At 37.2% G+C, this 13,185-nt stretch overlaps 1 protein-coding gene across 1 annotated transcript in view; it reads right to left on the bottom strand.

Moving 5' to 3' along the window:
• LOC127648702 (ephrin type-A receptor 3-like) overlaps positions 1–13,185 on the bottom strand; it is a 182,179-nt gene that overhangs the window by 168,572 nt on the left and 422 nt on the right. The window lies entirely within an intron of this gene.

Below are 13,185 nucleotides of genomic sequence, written 5' to 3'. Positions count from 1 at the left end.
TCTTCCCATAAGTCCTACACCCCTGAGTCTTCTCTTTACTGTTGCAAATGTTTAGTGGGTAGGATTCAATGAAGCTATCAGCTTAGGGCAGCTGAGGGCGTCTATGATTTATCCCCTTGTTTAGTTGTGGCCTTCCACATCTCTTTCTGTCCTTTGCCTTTGAAGACTGTAGTGTACACCTTTGTATGAAATCTTCCATTTTGGCAATTTTAAGCATTGTATAGCCTTCATTCCTCAAAACAATGATTGACTGACGAGTTTCTAGAGAAAGCTGTTTCTTGTTTTGCAATTTTTTGGCCAAATATTGACCTTAAGACATGCCAGTCTATTGCATAGTGTGGCAACTCAAAAACAAACACAAAGACAATCTTAAGCTTCATTTAACAAACCAAATAGCTTTCAACGGTGTTTGATATAATGGCAAGTGATTTTCTAGTACCAAATTAGCAATTTAGCAAGATTATTCAAGGATAAGGTGTTGGGAGTGATGGCTGCTGGAAATGGGGCCTGTCTAGATTTTATCAAATAGTGATGGTGCTGTTTTTTTTAATCATTAATGTCCTGACTACACTTTGTGATCAGTTGAATGACACTTTGATGAATTAAAGTACCAATTTCCTTCCGAAACAGCAAAATCTGTATATTATTCCAAATGTTTGGCCGCCAGTATGTATGTATATATATATACAGCTCTGGAAAATATTAAGAGACCACTGCAAAATTATCAAAGCAAATAAATTACAAGTTCATATTAATTTTTTAAAACACAGTATGAATTTTTTAACTTGGGAAAAGTTCAGAAATCAATATTTGGTGGAATAACCCTGATTTTCAATCACAGATTTCATGCATCTTGCCATGCTCTCTGTCAGTCTTTCACATTGCTGTTGAGTGACTTTATGCCACTCCTGGCAAAAACAAATTCAAGCAGCTTGGCTTTGTTTGATGGCTTGTGGCCATCCATCTTCCTCTTGATTACATTCCAGAGGTTTCAATGGAGTTCAGGTCTGGAGATTGGGCTTGCCATGACAGAGTCTTGGTCCTCCATCCAAACCTTGATTGACATGGCTGTGTGTCCTGGAGCATTGTCCTGCTGGAAAAACCAATCCTCAGAGTTGGGGAACACTGTTAGAGCAGAAGGAAGCATGTTTTCTTCCAGGATAACCTTGTACGTGGCTTGATTCATGCATCCTTCACATAGACGAATCTACCCGGTTCCAGTCGTGTTGATGCACACCCAGATCATCACTGATGCTCCACCTGGTTGTCTAATGGTTAAACAGAGACCCGGAGAGGCCTTTAGGCCACAGTGTCTCGCACCCACTCTGAAATTTGGTGCTGGATTAGTGATGATAAGTATATATATATATATATATATATATATATATATATATATATATATATATATATATATATATATATATATATATATATATATTTTTTTTTTTTTTTTAGGGATGTGCACGAGTAGTCGAATATTCAAATATTTGTTCTGCAATAATTATTCAAAAATATAATTTCGAAAAGTTTTGCTTTGCTGGCCATATATACAGTGAGATGCATGTTAAATCCTGAACACACAAACTAAAATGGGCAGTTATAACAGAATGCACTGGGTGGTGCTGTTGAGAGTGGACACAAGTTGATCACATTTGTTGAGCAAATGGTTCTGTCAGTACGGACACCAAAAAAGCAGGTAATTGTGAGAATGTGGCTTACTTTAAGATAGCTGGGTTCCCGTTTAAATGTACTGGATAAGCGGTGTACACTTTATATTTGCAGCTCGTAAGAAAGCAGCGTCCCCGTAGCAACGTAATCCCTGTGACGCTTCTGTAAACAACAAACATGGCATCCAAGAAAGACTATGCTAGCTGAGGTAAGGGACATTCCATCATTTACACTGGTGTGTATAAATGAGTATAGTTTACTGAGCAAGTGAATATCCTTGTTTTCTCAACAAAAACATGACATGAGATACAATATAAACATAATAACTATTATATACCGAGTGTTTATACTCGTCCTGTGCGTTAACTGCATCAGTCTACTTCATTAGCGGTTTCTTTTTCTTCGCTTTGCGTGAGCAAATGCTTCATATACATTATATATATATATATATATATATATATTACTCAAATTACCTTTTTGCTAAAAATGCAATTCTGCAGTTATATACACAACTAACTAACAGTATCACAGGAAGTATTAGTTGGATGGGGGGCTGCATAGCCCTGCTGTTATATAAACCAATAATGAGGCTAGGTAGCTGGTAGATAGCACCTAGCTATCCAGCTAATATATTATTGTTGTGTACCGAACAAGACAGCACTAACAATGCAATACAGCTATCGATTAAAAATCAACTTCAACATCAACACCATTGCTGTCTATTCATGTAATATTCAGTAAAAAAAAAAATCATGATCCATAGCGCTGTCACGTCCGCAAATTTTTTTACATAGGTAAGAAAGTAATTCTTCTTCTTGTGATGTTTTTGGCAGTTGGCAATCCAGCTTATGATGCATTACCGCCACCTACTAAGCTTGAGTGTGGAGTGTCAAAAAAAAGTATTTCAGTGGAGTCTGCTGAAGGTCACACACCTTATGAAGGATTAAATCCGAAACTGAGTATAGTTCTTAAACTTCAAATTTAAAAGGTAGCTTAACCTGTGGAGTTTACTTGTAAACAAACAAGTTATGTTCACATATTCTTAAGGTCTAACAAACATGTGGAATGCATTTCCTTTCCCATTAATGGTATAAATTTGACAGTATATTGTGATAAATATCACTATCGATTGATATGAAAATAAATATCATGATAATATTTATGGCCATATCGCCCAGACCTACTCTCATGTCATATCTTGCCCTCCTCCACCTTACCCTCTTTTCAAATCCATTTAAACTTGCAACAACACACACACAACAATCCAATGCCGTTTGCCATTACTGTTGTTTAACCTGCATGGTGCGTCTTAATACACCACATTTTAACGCACACAAAGAGAGCTACGGTGTAGGGGAACATTTTCTGTAAATTACTTAAATTTCAGTCTGTTTCTTACAAATCTAGTGAATGACTGTAGTAGACATGGAATTTAGTGCACAAGTACTTTTAAGGTGCTTTTTGTCATTTTTTATTGTGTCAAAACAGCGTCGAGCAGATTCACTTTCACTGTATGGAAAAAGCAGCGTAAACATTCTACCTAACACCTCCTATCATGTTGTATGGAAGAAAGAATGTCATACAGGTTTACAACAACATGAGGGTGAGTATATGATGACAGAATTTTGATCGTAGTAAGCTATTGTTTTAATATTTTATAACCACACACATCTACAAATTGAGACCACCACTAAACATTTCCCTTGTCTTGTTCTCTTTTCAGATCCCTCATGATGCTCTCTATCTCTCTCTCGCCTGCTGCTGAAGTACCCCTGCCAGGCCAGGGTTGATTATTGCGCTTTGAGAGAGGAGAGCTCAGTGTTTCTTTGGCTGTGATCAGCACTTCCATCCCCTTTCACTCTCTAATCCCAATGGAAGAGCTGCTTTAATCTACCTGCCAGCAATCAAACACCCCGCCAGCCTTTCCAATATCTCGGGCAGAGCCGCAGACTTCACAATGATGGCGGCAGCTTAGAAAAACTTTGAAACAGGTGTGAACAAACATAACTTACAAACTTAGTCAATACGCAATTAGAAGAGTTACAGTTACAGCCTACACACGTGTAAAAGGTGGGATAAATATGCAATGCAAGTGAATGATGGTGACTGAGGCCGTCAAACACTAACATTTTGCCTAACATCTCCTTTTGTGTTTCATTCAAGAAAGAAATTCATACAAGTTTTAATTTTTGAGTGAACTATCCCAATAAGTACAAAACACACATATGCAGACACACGTGGACATACACAAACAACCCTCTCATCCTCCCTCAATGCATTTCTCCATCTCAATAAGGCTGTGAATTGTGCTTTGGACCTTTCATTATGCTCTCCATGGCAGGGGCCAAGGTGTTGTCGTGGTAACCGGAGGGAACAGGGGTACAGCGAGGGGGAAATTGAAGATATGTGCATCTCGCTCCAGTAAGACATTAAGGAACACTGGAGCCTGTGGGGTTCGGTCAGCCCTCTCCATGCTGGGTCAATTGGCAGCCAATGGCACATTAGTGAGCACATAATCACTGCTGAGGACCGAGCCAATGTACCTGTAAGCAGTTACCAGCATCATGTACTGCATCCCTAATGAGCCAAAGCCATCAGAAAAGCATATGGAGGAGTCCCTTTACTCTCCCAAACTCTTAGAGCCAACTAAGATATTACTGTAGTCCAGCAGTTGGCTTGAAATTAGGTGAATTACTGAATAAATGGGTTGCACAGTATATCAGTGTCTATATTGGTATGGGCCAATATTAGCATATTTTATAGTAATTAACTTGGCCGTTTTTAAAAACAGTTCGTTACGGCATTACGTACAAAATGCAGAATGTCACAAAATTTGACAGATTTGGGATAATATGAATATATAAATGCACAATTAATCAAAATAAAATTGTGATATGTCCTTGTGTGATGCTTAATCCAAAAAGACTTAGATTTAATTAAACAAATATACGGTTTACATGAGCTGTGTGCTTCAACAGAGAGTGAATGTGAGAAGCCATTGCTTTTACACTAATCGCATCATTAGCATCACGTGTGCTCTGTATGTTTATTAATGACAAAGAGCAGGGCACTTTATTCACTGTAAAACACAGAACAGGCAGCCTATACTTTAATTGTATATAATAAAATCATAGCCTTTTGCCGTTTAATTAGCATATTTAGCAAATAAGGTGAGAAGTGAAGGCTTCAAAAAAATCTGATATTCTTCCAAAGCGCCAAAATAAAGGCTCCATTTAACTAGACGAATGAAATTGTAAAAATGCGACAGAAATCCATTACTTCTGTATAGTAAAATGTAATTTTCAATTAAGTAGTAGCATATTAATAATGATAATAATAATAATAATATATAATTAATAATTACATTAAATTTAAGCAGTATCTCACAAGCAAGAGTTTCATCAATGCTTTCATTAATACAGTGATGCATTGTATTTGACCAAAAATAAATAAATACAATTATTAGTTGCTTTTGATTGTGCTGTGTAGCATAGAAGCTCTTCCTTTGAAAATAGTTGCAATGCAATAGTTGGTTGAAAAGTAATGGTTCTGTTCTCAATTGATTATAATTATACTTATTCATTTGATTATACCGTTTTGTTATAATAAAATGTAATTAAACTTTAAAACCCGTAATTCAGAGGGAAAAAAAAATGGGGGGAAATTTTTTTTTAAATAAAACAGAATTTGGAGAGAAATAAAACTGATTTTTATAGGGCACAAAGACAGATCGATAGATAGATAGAACTGAATCTTTCAACTAGAGTACCATAAAACTAAGGACAGAAGAGAGGGCAAACAGAATGCTTTATCTTACACACACACATCCTGACCATCACGCAGGAGGACAAAGCTTGGAGTCATGGGAACACAAAGCTTTAGAAGACAAGTCCCTCTGGACAAAATTGGCCACCGGGGGGGAAAGAGTTTGAGAGAAAGAAAGAAACAGAATGCTGAAAAATAAAGAGTGATAGTGACTCATAGAGAGACGGACAGAGAGAGAGAGATTTTCAGTCAAAAATATCTCCATTCTGCCTCTTTTTCCCCTATGAGCTGCCAGGTCACCTTGCTATTGTGCTGCCAACATCAGCCATGGCCTGGAGAGTGCAAGGAGAATGAAGCCCTCAAACAATGACCACTCTTTTTCTGTCCTTTTCATCTCTTACATTGTCATTTTCATATGCCATTTCCCACTTGCCAACAGGCTCTACACCAGGGGTCGGCAACCAATGGCACACGTGCCAGCATTGGCACGCGGAGGCATATCATAAATGTTTTCATGAGCTGAATTGGAGGGTAAACAAAGAGTTAAAATGTGATGAGACTGCAGTATACCCAACAGATTCATGCAGCGCTCGCAAGCCATTTGTGCATCATGAGCAGGCAGCGCTTAACTTTCGGTTAATCACGCAAGTAAACAGTCTAAATAGTTGATTGGCTAGTAATGCAAGAATGGCTTGCATGCAGTGCATGTCTAGTCACACTTTAATAGTGTTTAGTCTACCATACAGCTGATGAAAACACGAGCCCTCGAGCAAATCCTCGAGCCACACAAAATAGCACTTTGCATGGGAGACTCAACTCACAATAGAGTTTTAATTTAAGATGTTGCTAAGGTAACAGCAATACTCTAATAATTATAAAAATACATAGTATGTAGGCCATACAGATCTCACTGAATTCGGCAACAATGGGTCAAAAGTTCTTCAGCTAAAATTGCTCTGTGCTTTCCGAAAATTCAAACTACTGCCCCCAGAGGATGAAGCTGGTATTGTTGAAAGTATTGGTATGTTTGAGCTCCATCACCAAAACAGAGTTATGAAGCAAGTTGTTTTTAGTTGTAAATGAATTAAAACAGTCAACAGGAATGCATATTTTATTAAATATAGGCCCAAACTAGGGCTGGGAATATATATGGAGAAATATAAGTTTTTGATATCAATGATAAACTTTTGAGTAATTTATTAAGCCTGTTATATATCTAGACCAGCGGTCACTAAATAGCAGACCATGTTCCAGGTCCGGACCTCAGCTTGGTTCCATCCGGACTACGAAACATCTTGACATTTGCTGCCCCATCTCACTGTTTATACACTTCAAGTGATCAGCGCGACAAAACAACGGAGCTATGCACAGCGCAATCGCTCGGGTACAGATAGCACTGATCTTTCAGCGCTGTATCCTGAAATACTTTTCTATTACAGTACACGCTTATACCCTTTATCGCGCTGCATTTAGAGTTGCAGATGCGGTTATTTTAATGACAGTAGACCATAGCAGAGAAATACTGTGAGCAGCAATATAGATGGATTCTGGCATCTTTCGTAAACAACACTACAGAAAATGAGAATGACGCAAAGTGAATTCAACTTCATGTTTCTGAAATGAATCTGACCATTGAGCTAAAACAGGTTTGTGACAGGACAGTGTGCCTCCAGAGCGCCTTTAATCTATAAAATTTCATCTAAAATTAGCTTTATAAATCATAATTGTTTTCTAGCCTTTCACAAACAGATTATTTTTGTGAAAATTAATCAAAGATCATCTCTTGCATAAATGCCAAGGAAAAACAACCAAAAATGTGACTGAGTTGAGTTCTCATGAGAACGTTTCCATTATTTGATATTTATATTCCATTTATAGGCCTACTTAACTTTATCTGACAGTATATTTAGGCTCACTATTGTGCTGTACATTGTTAGATGTTGGTAGATTTTCATTTTATGGAGAGAACAAAAAATGGTCTATACAGACTTTTACATTTTCAAAATTTTTCTCTCAGGGTATACCCCTGAAGCCCCCAAACAATATAAATCTATATAATATATATAAAACCCTGCTGTCATGGAAACTGGCAATGAGGCTAGATGAGGCAGATGAGGCTCGGTAGCTGCTAGCTAGCAGCTAGCTATCTAGCAAATATAATATCGTTCAGCACTGACAATGCAATACAGCTATCGACGAATACAAAAACAACTCAGAAATAACATTCTGATAACATAACTGTTTATTTATGAACAATTTAGTTAAAGATTTTTCATGATCCATAGCATTGTCACAGGCAAGTAAGTGTTTCTTCTTCTTGTGATGTTTATTGGGGGTTGGCAATCTAGCTTATGGTGCAACACAAGTAAGTCTTTCAGTAGAGTCAAACGTCCGCTGAAGATGATGAAATTGGCGAAATTTCATCAAAAGAGGTCACATTCAACTTATGTAGGATTAATTCCTAAACTGAGTGTAGTTTAAAGGTAGCTTACCCTCTGGTTATGTTTAATTCATTCTTGATGTCCAAACAAACATGTGGAAACATGCAGTTCCATCCCCATTAATGGTATGAAATTTGCTGTATATCGAGATAAATATCGATATAGAGTTATATAATAAAAACATCATAATTTCTTTTTTTTTACCATATCCCCCAGCCCTAACCCACCATCAGTGGAGTAAAAACTTAATCTTAAAGGGAAAATGCAATCTCTGAATCATGCTCATCATTGATTATGTGAAAGCGTTTACTTGCTGGTTTCCATGGGACTAGAACAGTCTACAGTAGTGTCACAGGAAAAGGTAAAAACATTTCAATTAATGCAAAGATGTCTGATGGGAGATGGCACTGTCAGTAACTCAGCACAATGGGGTTGATGTCAGGGTACCGGAAAATTCAGTAGCAACATGTCTATTTCCCTTTTGATCATGTTGCGTGAGCGTGCCTATAATGCCTTAAATTGTTTCCTCCATAAACAGGTTTTGGAACAGAGCATTTGTCATTGTAAAAGTGGTTGGTATTACACTAAACTAGAATCTAAAGGAAAACCGAGACTTAATTCTCCCACACATAAATACACACACACCATCATCTCAAAACCCTCAATCTGTCCATTTTGAGTGCACTTAACCACTCAAAATTTTGTGGTTCATTATCATATCACTTTTACTTTTTCCTTAAAATGCAGCCCCAGTGTCTTTATAACATGACCAGGCTGTATTATTTTTCCGTTAAGAGGTGCATTACTTGAATTACCCATCCTCTATCACTGTGTGTTGACTGTCTAAAGTGTCTTCTCTAGAACCACATGAGACGTGATCAGGTCTCAAAGACCACTGAATATCAGAGTGACCCAGGAAGCAGGATGTTGGTTTTGGCTTTAGAAAAATATGCTCCATAGCCGAGAAGCCAATTCCAAGGTTGCATCGCATCAAAATGTAAATCCGACCATCGTTTGACCTGCCACACATGAAAAGTCAGCGCAGATGAGCTGATCAAACAGCCCACAATCGGCTATGACAAACAGAATACAGACATTCAAAGCATGCGGGACAGAGGCACTAAAAGATTTCTGCCGGTCAATAACACCAAACTGAGCAAATTGAAGAAGAAAAAAAAAAACTGATGTTTGTTTAACGCTGCGTTACGGCAGTGATTCTCAGAGTCCAGTCATCTCTCCAAACCACACGAATGTGGGAGAAGCTGAGACCAGGACAGACAGATTAATTCAATAAAAAAAAATAAAAGGTCAAGACTGGGACCCAGCGAGAGCACAGGGAGTGCAGGGCACACAGCATGACGTTTAGAGCTCTGCTGTTGTATTGACTAGCCCACTAATGAGCTTCCAGTGAGAGAACTGGTAGTCGAACACGAGTGTCAGATGCGTTAATTTGTAGAAACAGAAAGGAAAGAGAGACAGAGTTAAAGAGGGAGGGCGAGGGCAGCTCATTTGTCAGAGAAGAGAGGAGTTTTTGCTGACAGTGCAATGCTTTGGGTCCACAGAACAGAGGGAATCCTAGTGTATAGGTCAGCAGCCCAGCATGTCACAGGAAGAGTTCCTTTACAAAAACAATAGATTTTGCCCAAACAAATTGAGCTCAACCAAACCAAAAAACAAAAAAGTAAAATTATCCTTTTTTGCTGTGTCCCATCTGCCTATTACTGCTGTTTAAAAAGAAAAAACATTCCAGGTTCCTGAAATCAATACTACAGTCTTTACCTTTCCACCTACTGTAATTTCATTACAAATAATATTAGCAATCAATTATCTGCATTGGGCCATTGTGGGTCCAGAAAATCATTTCACTTTAGGCCCACTCTAGGCCCACTTTGGTTGCATTTGGTAATAATGGTTTGAAATTATGGTGGGAAATTAAGAGGCTCTCAAAGGTCTTTCTTATGATTACACAGTGCAAATCCATCAGTATTCCCAGTAACAGAGGTGAATCAGAGCGGTGAGGTGGCCAATCAATGATGTCCACATCAGCTCAAGTTCATGAACATAAATAATGATGGTGATAAAAACCAATCCAATTACACCTATGTGATTTATCATAAAACTGTAGGCTATATTATGAAACCTCCACTGATTATGTGTACAAACAGTTCTGAAAGATTGATAGATTGATAAACGAATCAAATTTGCCAAGATACCAGTCTGCATTCAAAAGTCAGAGATTTAAATACAAACAGTTCTCATCAAATTCTTCTAATAGCAAATTATTTTAGCTATGCATTCTACTTAAATTTCTTAACTCTATACGTTTATTTTTATGTCAACAATTGCTTCTTTTTTTTTTTTAGATAGATACAGTATATAGATGTTTATGATCTGATCATCTGCCATTTTCCAAGTGATTTGTGTGAAAGTGAATAACAGGTGAATTTACTTCACCAGGAAATTGCTGCAATACACACAATGAGTCACATAAAAATAATTTCGCAAAAACAAAGTATTTGGTATAGTGAGTAATGTGATTCTATGTGACCAGGTTGAAAGATGCGGACTTCATAAGCCTTACTTTCATATCTTTAATTAATTTCAGATGACCTTGACTTCAAATACACAAATCAGATAGATGATGAGATCATGGCATGCTTGTTGTAGCACAGGCATTTGTCTGTGGTGCCACTATACTCCAGACGGTTTAAACCTGAATAAAAGGCAGAGAACATAGGCTCCTTTACAAACAGCTCCTCTTCCCCTTGATGGAATCTGAACCACTAATCCTGCCACCCAGTAAATGAAAGCATGCAACAGGGACAGGTCACCCACAAGAAAAGAAAGAAATATAGACCAGAGCAGTGGTGGAATACAAATCTGAAGAAAAGAAAGAAATACGTATCAATCGATGGCAATTCCAGGGGTTCAGCAAAAAAGATTAAAAGCTCTTTTTGAGCCTTTAAATGGAATTAAGCTTGCCGACTCGAATCAGACTCTATCTAATCCTTGCTCAAGCAGGTGGTATGAACCCTACAGATTTATACTTGGGGTTAGAGCTTTTTCACCTCAGATTGAGTTCTTCTTATCACTGTAAATTTCTTGGGACAAAATATATTAATCAGTTATGAGTCATGTCTTTTGATTTCTAAACACTATTATTTTGTCTACATCATGTCCTTGCCTTTTCTATGAATGAAGACCTCAATCTCAAACTAAATCCCTCTGACTGAGAAAGTGACATAAAACATTTTGTTTGTTTGTTTGTTTGTTTGTTTTAACTCAACTTTTTAGCAATTTTCTTTTTTTTTTTTCTAGATCTGTATCACTGTAATTAGATCCATCACGAAACAATAGCCTAACAAAAGAATATTAAAGGGCACCCTCTGCTGTTTAAAACAGTTAATGTTCTGTCCTCTGACCTCTCATTTCAATTTATTCCTTCTTCTATGACATTTTGGTCCCACTCATGTGGCAAAAAAAACTGTCACTGTGTTCTCATTTCTCCAGTGTAACATGGCACCTGCACGCCCACTGCGAATTAAAATAACAAACGATGGCTGGTCTTTCGGCTAAGCGAGCAGGCACAGCAGGCGTCCTGATGAGAGGATGGTTTTTACAGTCACATGGAGCACAGTGAAGCATAGCAGAGACAAAGCATAAGAGACCATCCCTTGGCACTGGAAGCCACTGGATGAGCCGTTATGCACTCCCCTCACATACACACAAAAACACACAAACATCCAGCGATACACTAAGACAGGGAGCAGTCAACTAGGGTCTGCCAATTAGGCTGATAACAGAGGGGAAGGTTGAGAGGACAGCAGAAAACATTACTAATAAGGAAGAGGAGGCTATGAACAAGCTCTACTGAGAAGGAATACAAGAAAAGAGTGAGATAGAAAGAAAGAGAATAGCAATTGGAGGAAAAAATGGGTAAAAGTTCCAGTCTCCAAATTGTGAATCTAGAGTGAAAACACCAGACAGAAGAAAAGCAATATTTTCTCCTCTGATTGGACACAAAGTTATTTGACTGAAGCCCCACTCCAATTTCCACAGGTTTAACAGTTTCGTAATTCGGTGTGTGTATTTTTACTCCAAAAGATGGCAATTTCTTCAGGTTTTGTGAGTTGGCATTTATTTGTGCTTTTTGTTTAGCTTTTTTTTTTATCTATTTGATTAAATTCACAGAGAAAATAAAGAAACAAGTTATTGCTCTTATCTACTTGGGATGGCAAATTGCTGTATGAAAGCTCTCTTGTCTCTGTGGATGCATTATCTTTACTGACTATCTAGGATGCATTTTCCTGAACTAAAATTCCAGCATTTAACATTTGAGAAAAACAAGAGCTAAGCTGTGCCAAGAGAGGACGCTCACTCATAATGTCTGACTGTCTTTTCACAAAAAAAAAAAAAAAACAACACAGTTCTCATTCAAAAGGAATAATATTTAAATATTTGCCAGACGACTCAAAGTTCTGGAACAATCGAAGAACATCTCGCCATTTCTATGCCTGAGACAAGGCAGACCTTGCCACATTTCTAGTATATTAAGATAAAATGAAATATTAATTTAAATAAAGTATTATATTAATTAATTATTTTGCAAATAAATGGCTTTTACATACTATTTTAGATGTATTAAAAAAAATCCATCTTAAATTTAACAGATAGTGGAACAGTTTTAGCCAACATGCATGCAATGAGACTGCTGTTTAGGCAAGCTACAGTCACAATTAACAAATCACCTCATGGTCACTGCTAAATGATCAGGATTATAAGGACTTCTCTATAAGGAATTCTCTATAGCTGACCATACAGCACATTGCACTTTGGAAATAATACACTGTGTAAACCATGGACATATAAAAGTTCTGCCAAAGAGCATTTTTGCTCCTATTTGATTCATTTTAATCAGTGAATATAACCTGTATTGTGTTTCTTCCAATGGTTTTGTATAGGACATTGTTTTGTTGTTTTTTTATTATTGAGGCACTTTTGATAAATACAATTTTGAATCTTGAACAATAGTGTAGTCTACAACTTCTGTAACTGAATGACTTATACGTGTTTTCACAGCTTGGTTAAAATCGGTTTATTGTTGTTTATTTATATCCCATTGTTTTCAAAGTCCTGAAATTATATTAACTCCCCGGCCCACACAGCAAGAAACTTTGTCATATATACGTGCTTCAGTAGTCAAAATCTGCACTCGTATAAATTCTTACACTAACTGTCATCATCATTTTCACTATTCTAATCATTTGCACGTGTGCATATAGATTAAAATCCTTTAGAAACGTCCATTTGC

This window comes from Xyrauchen texanus, chromosome 9, assembly GCF_025860055.1.
Source record: "Xyrauchen texanus isolate HMW12.3.18 chromosome 9, RBS_HiC_50CHRs, whole genome shotgun sequence".
Lineage (NCBI taxonomy): Eukaryota > Metazoa > Chordata > Actinopteri > Cypriniformes > Catostomidae > Xyrauchen > Xyrauchen texanus.
This window is presented reverse-complemented; position numbering and strand designations above follow the sequence as displayed.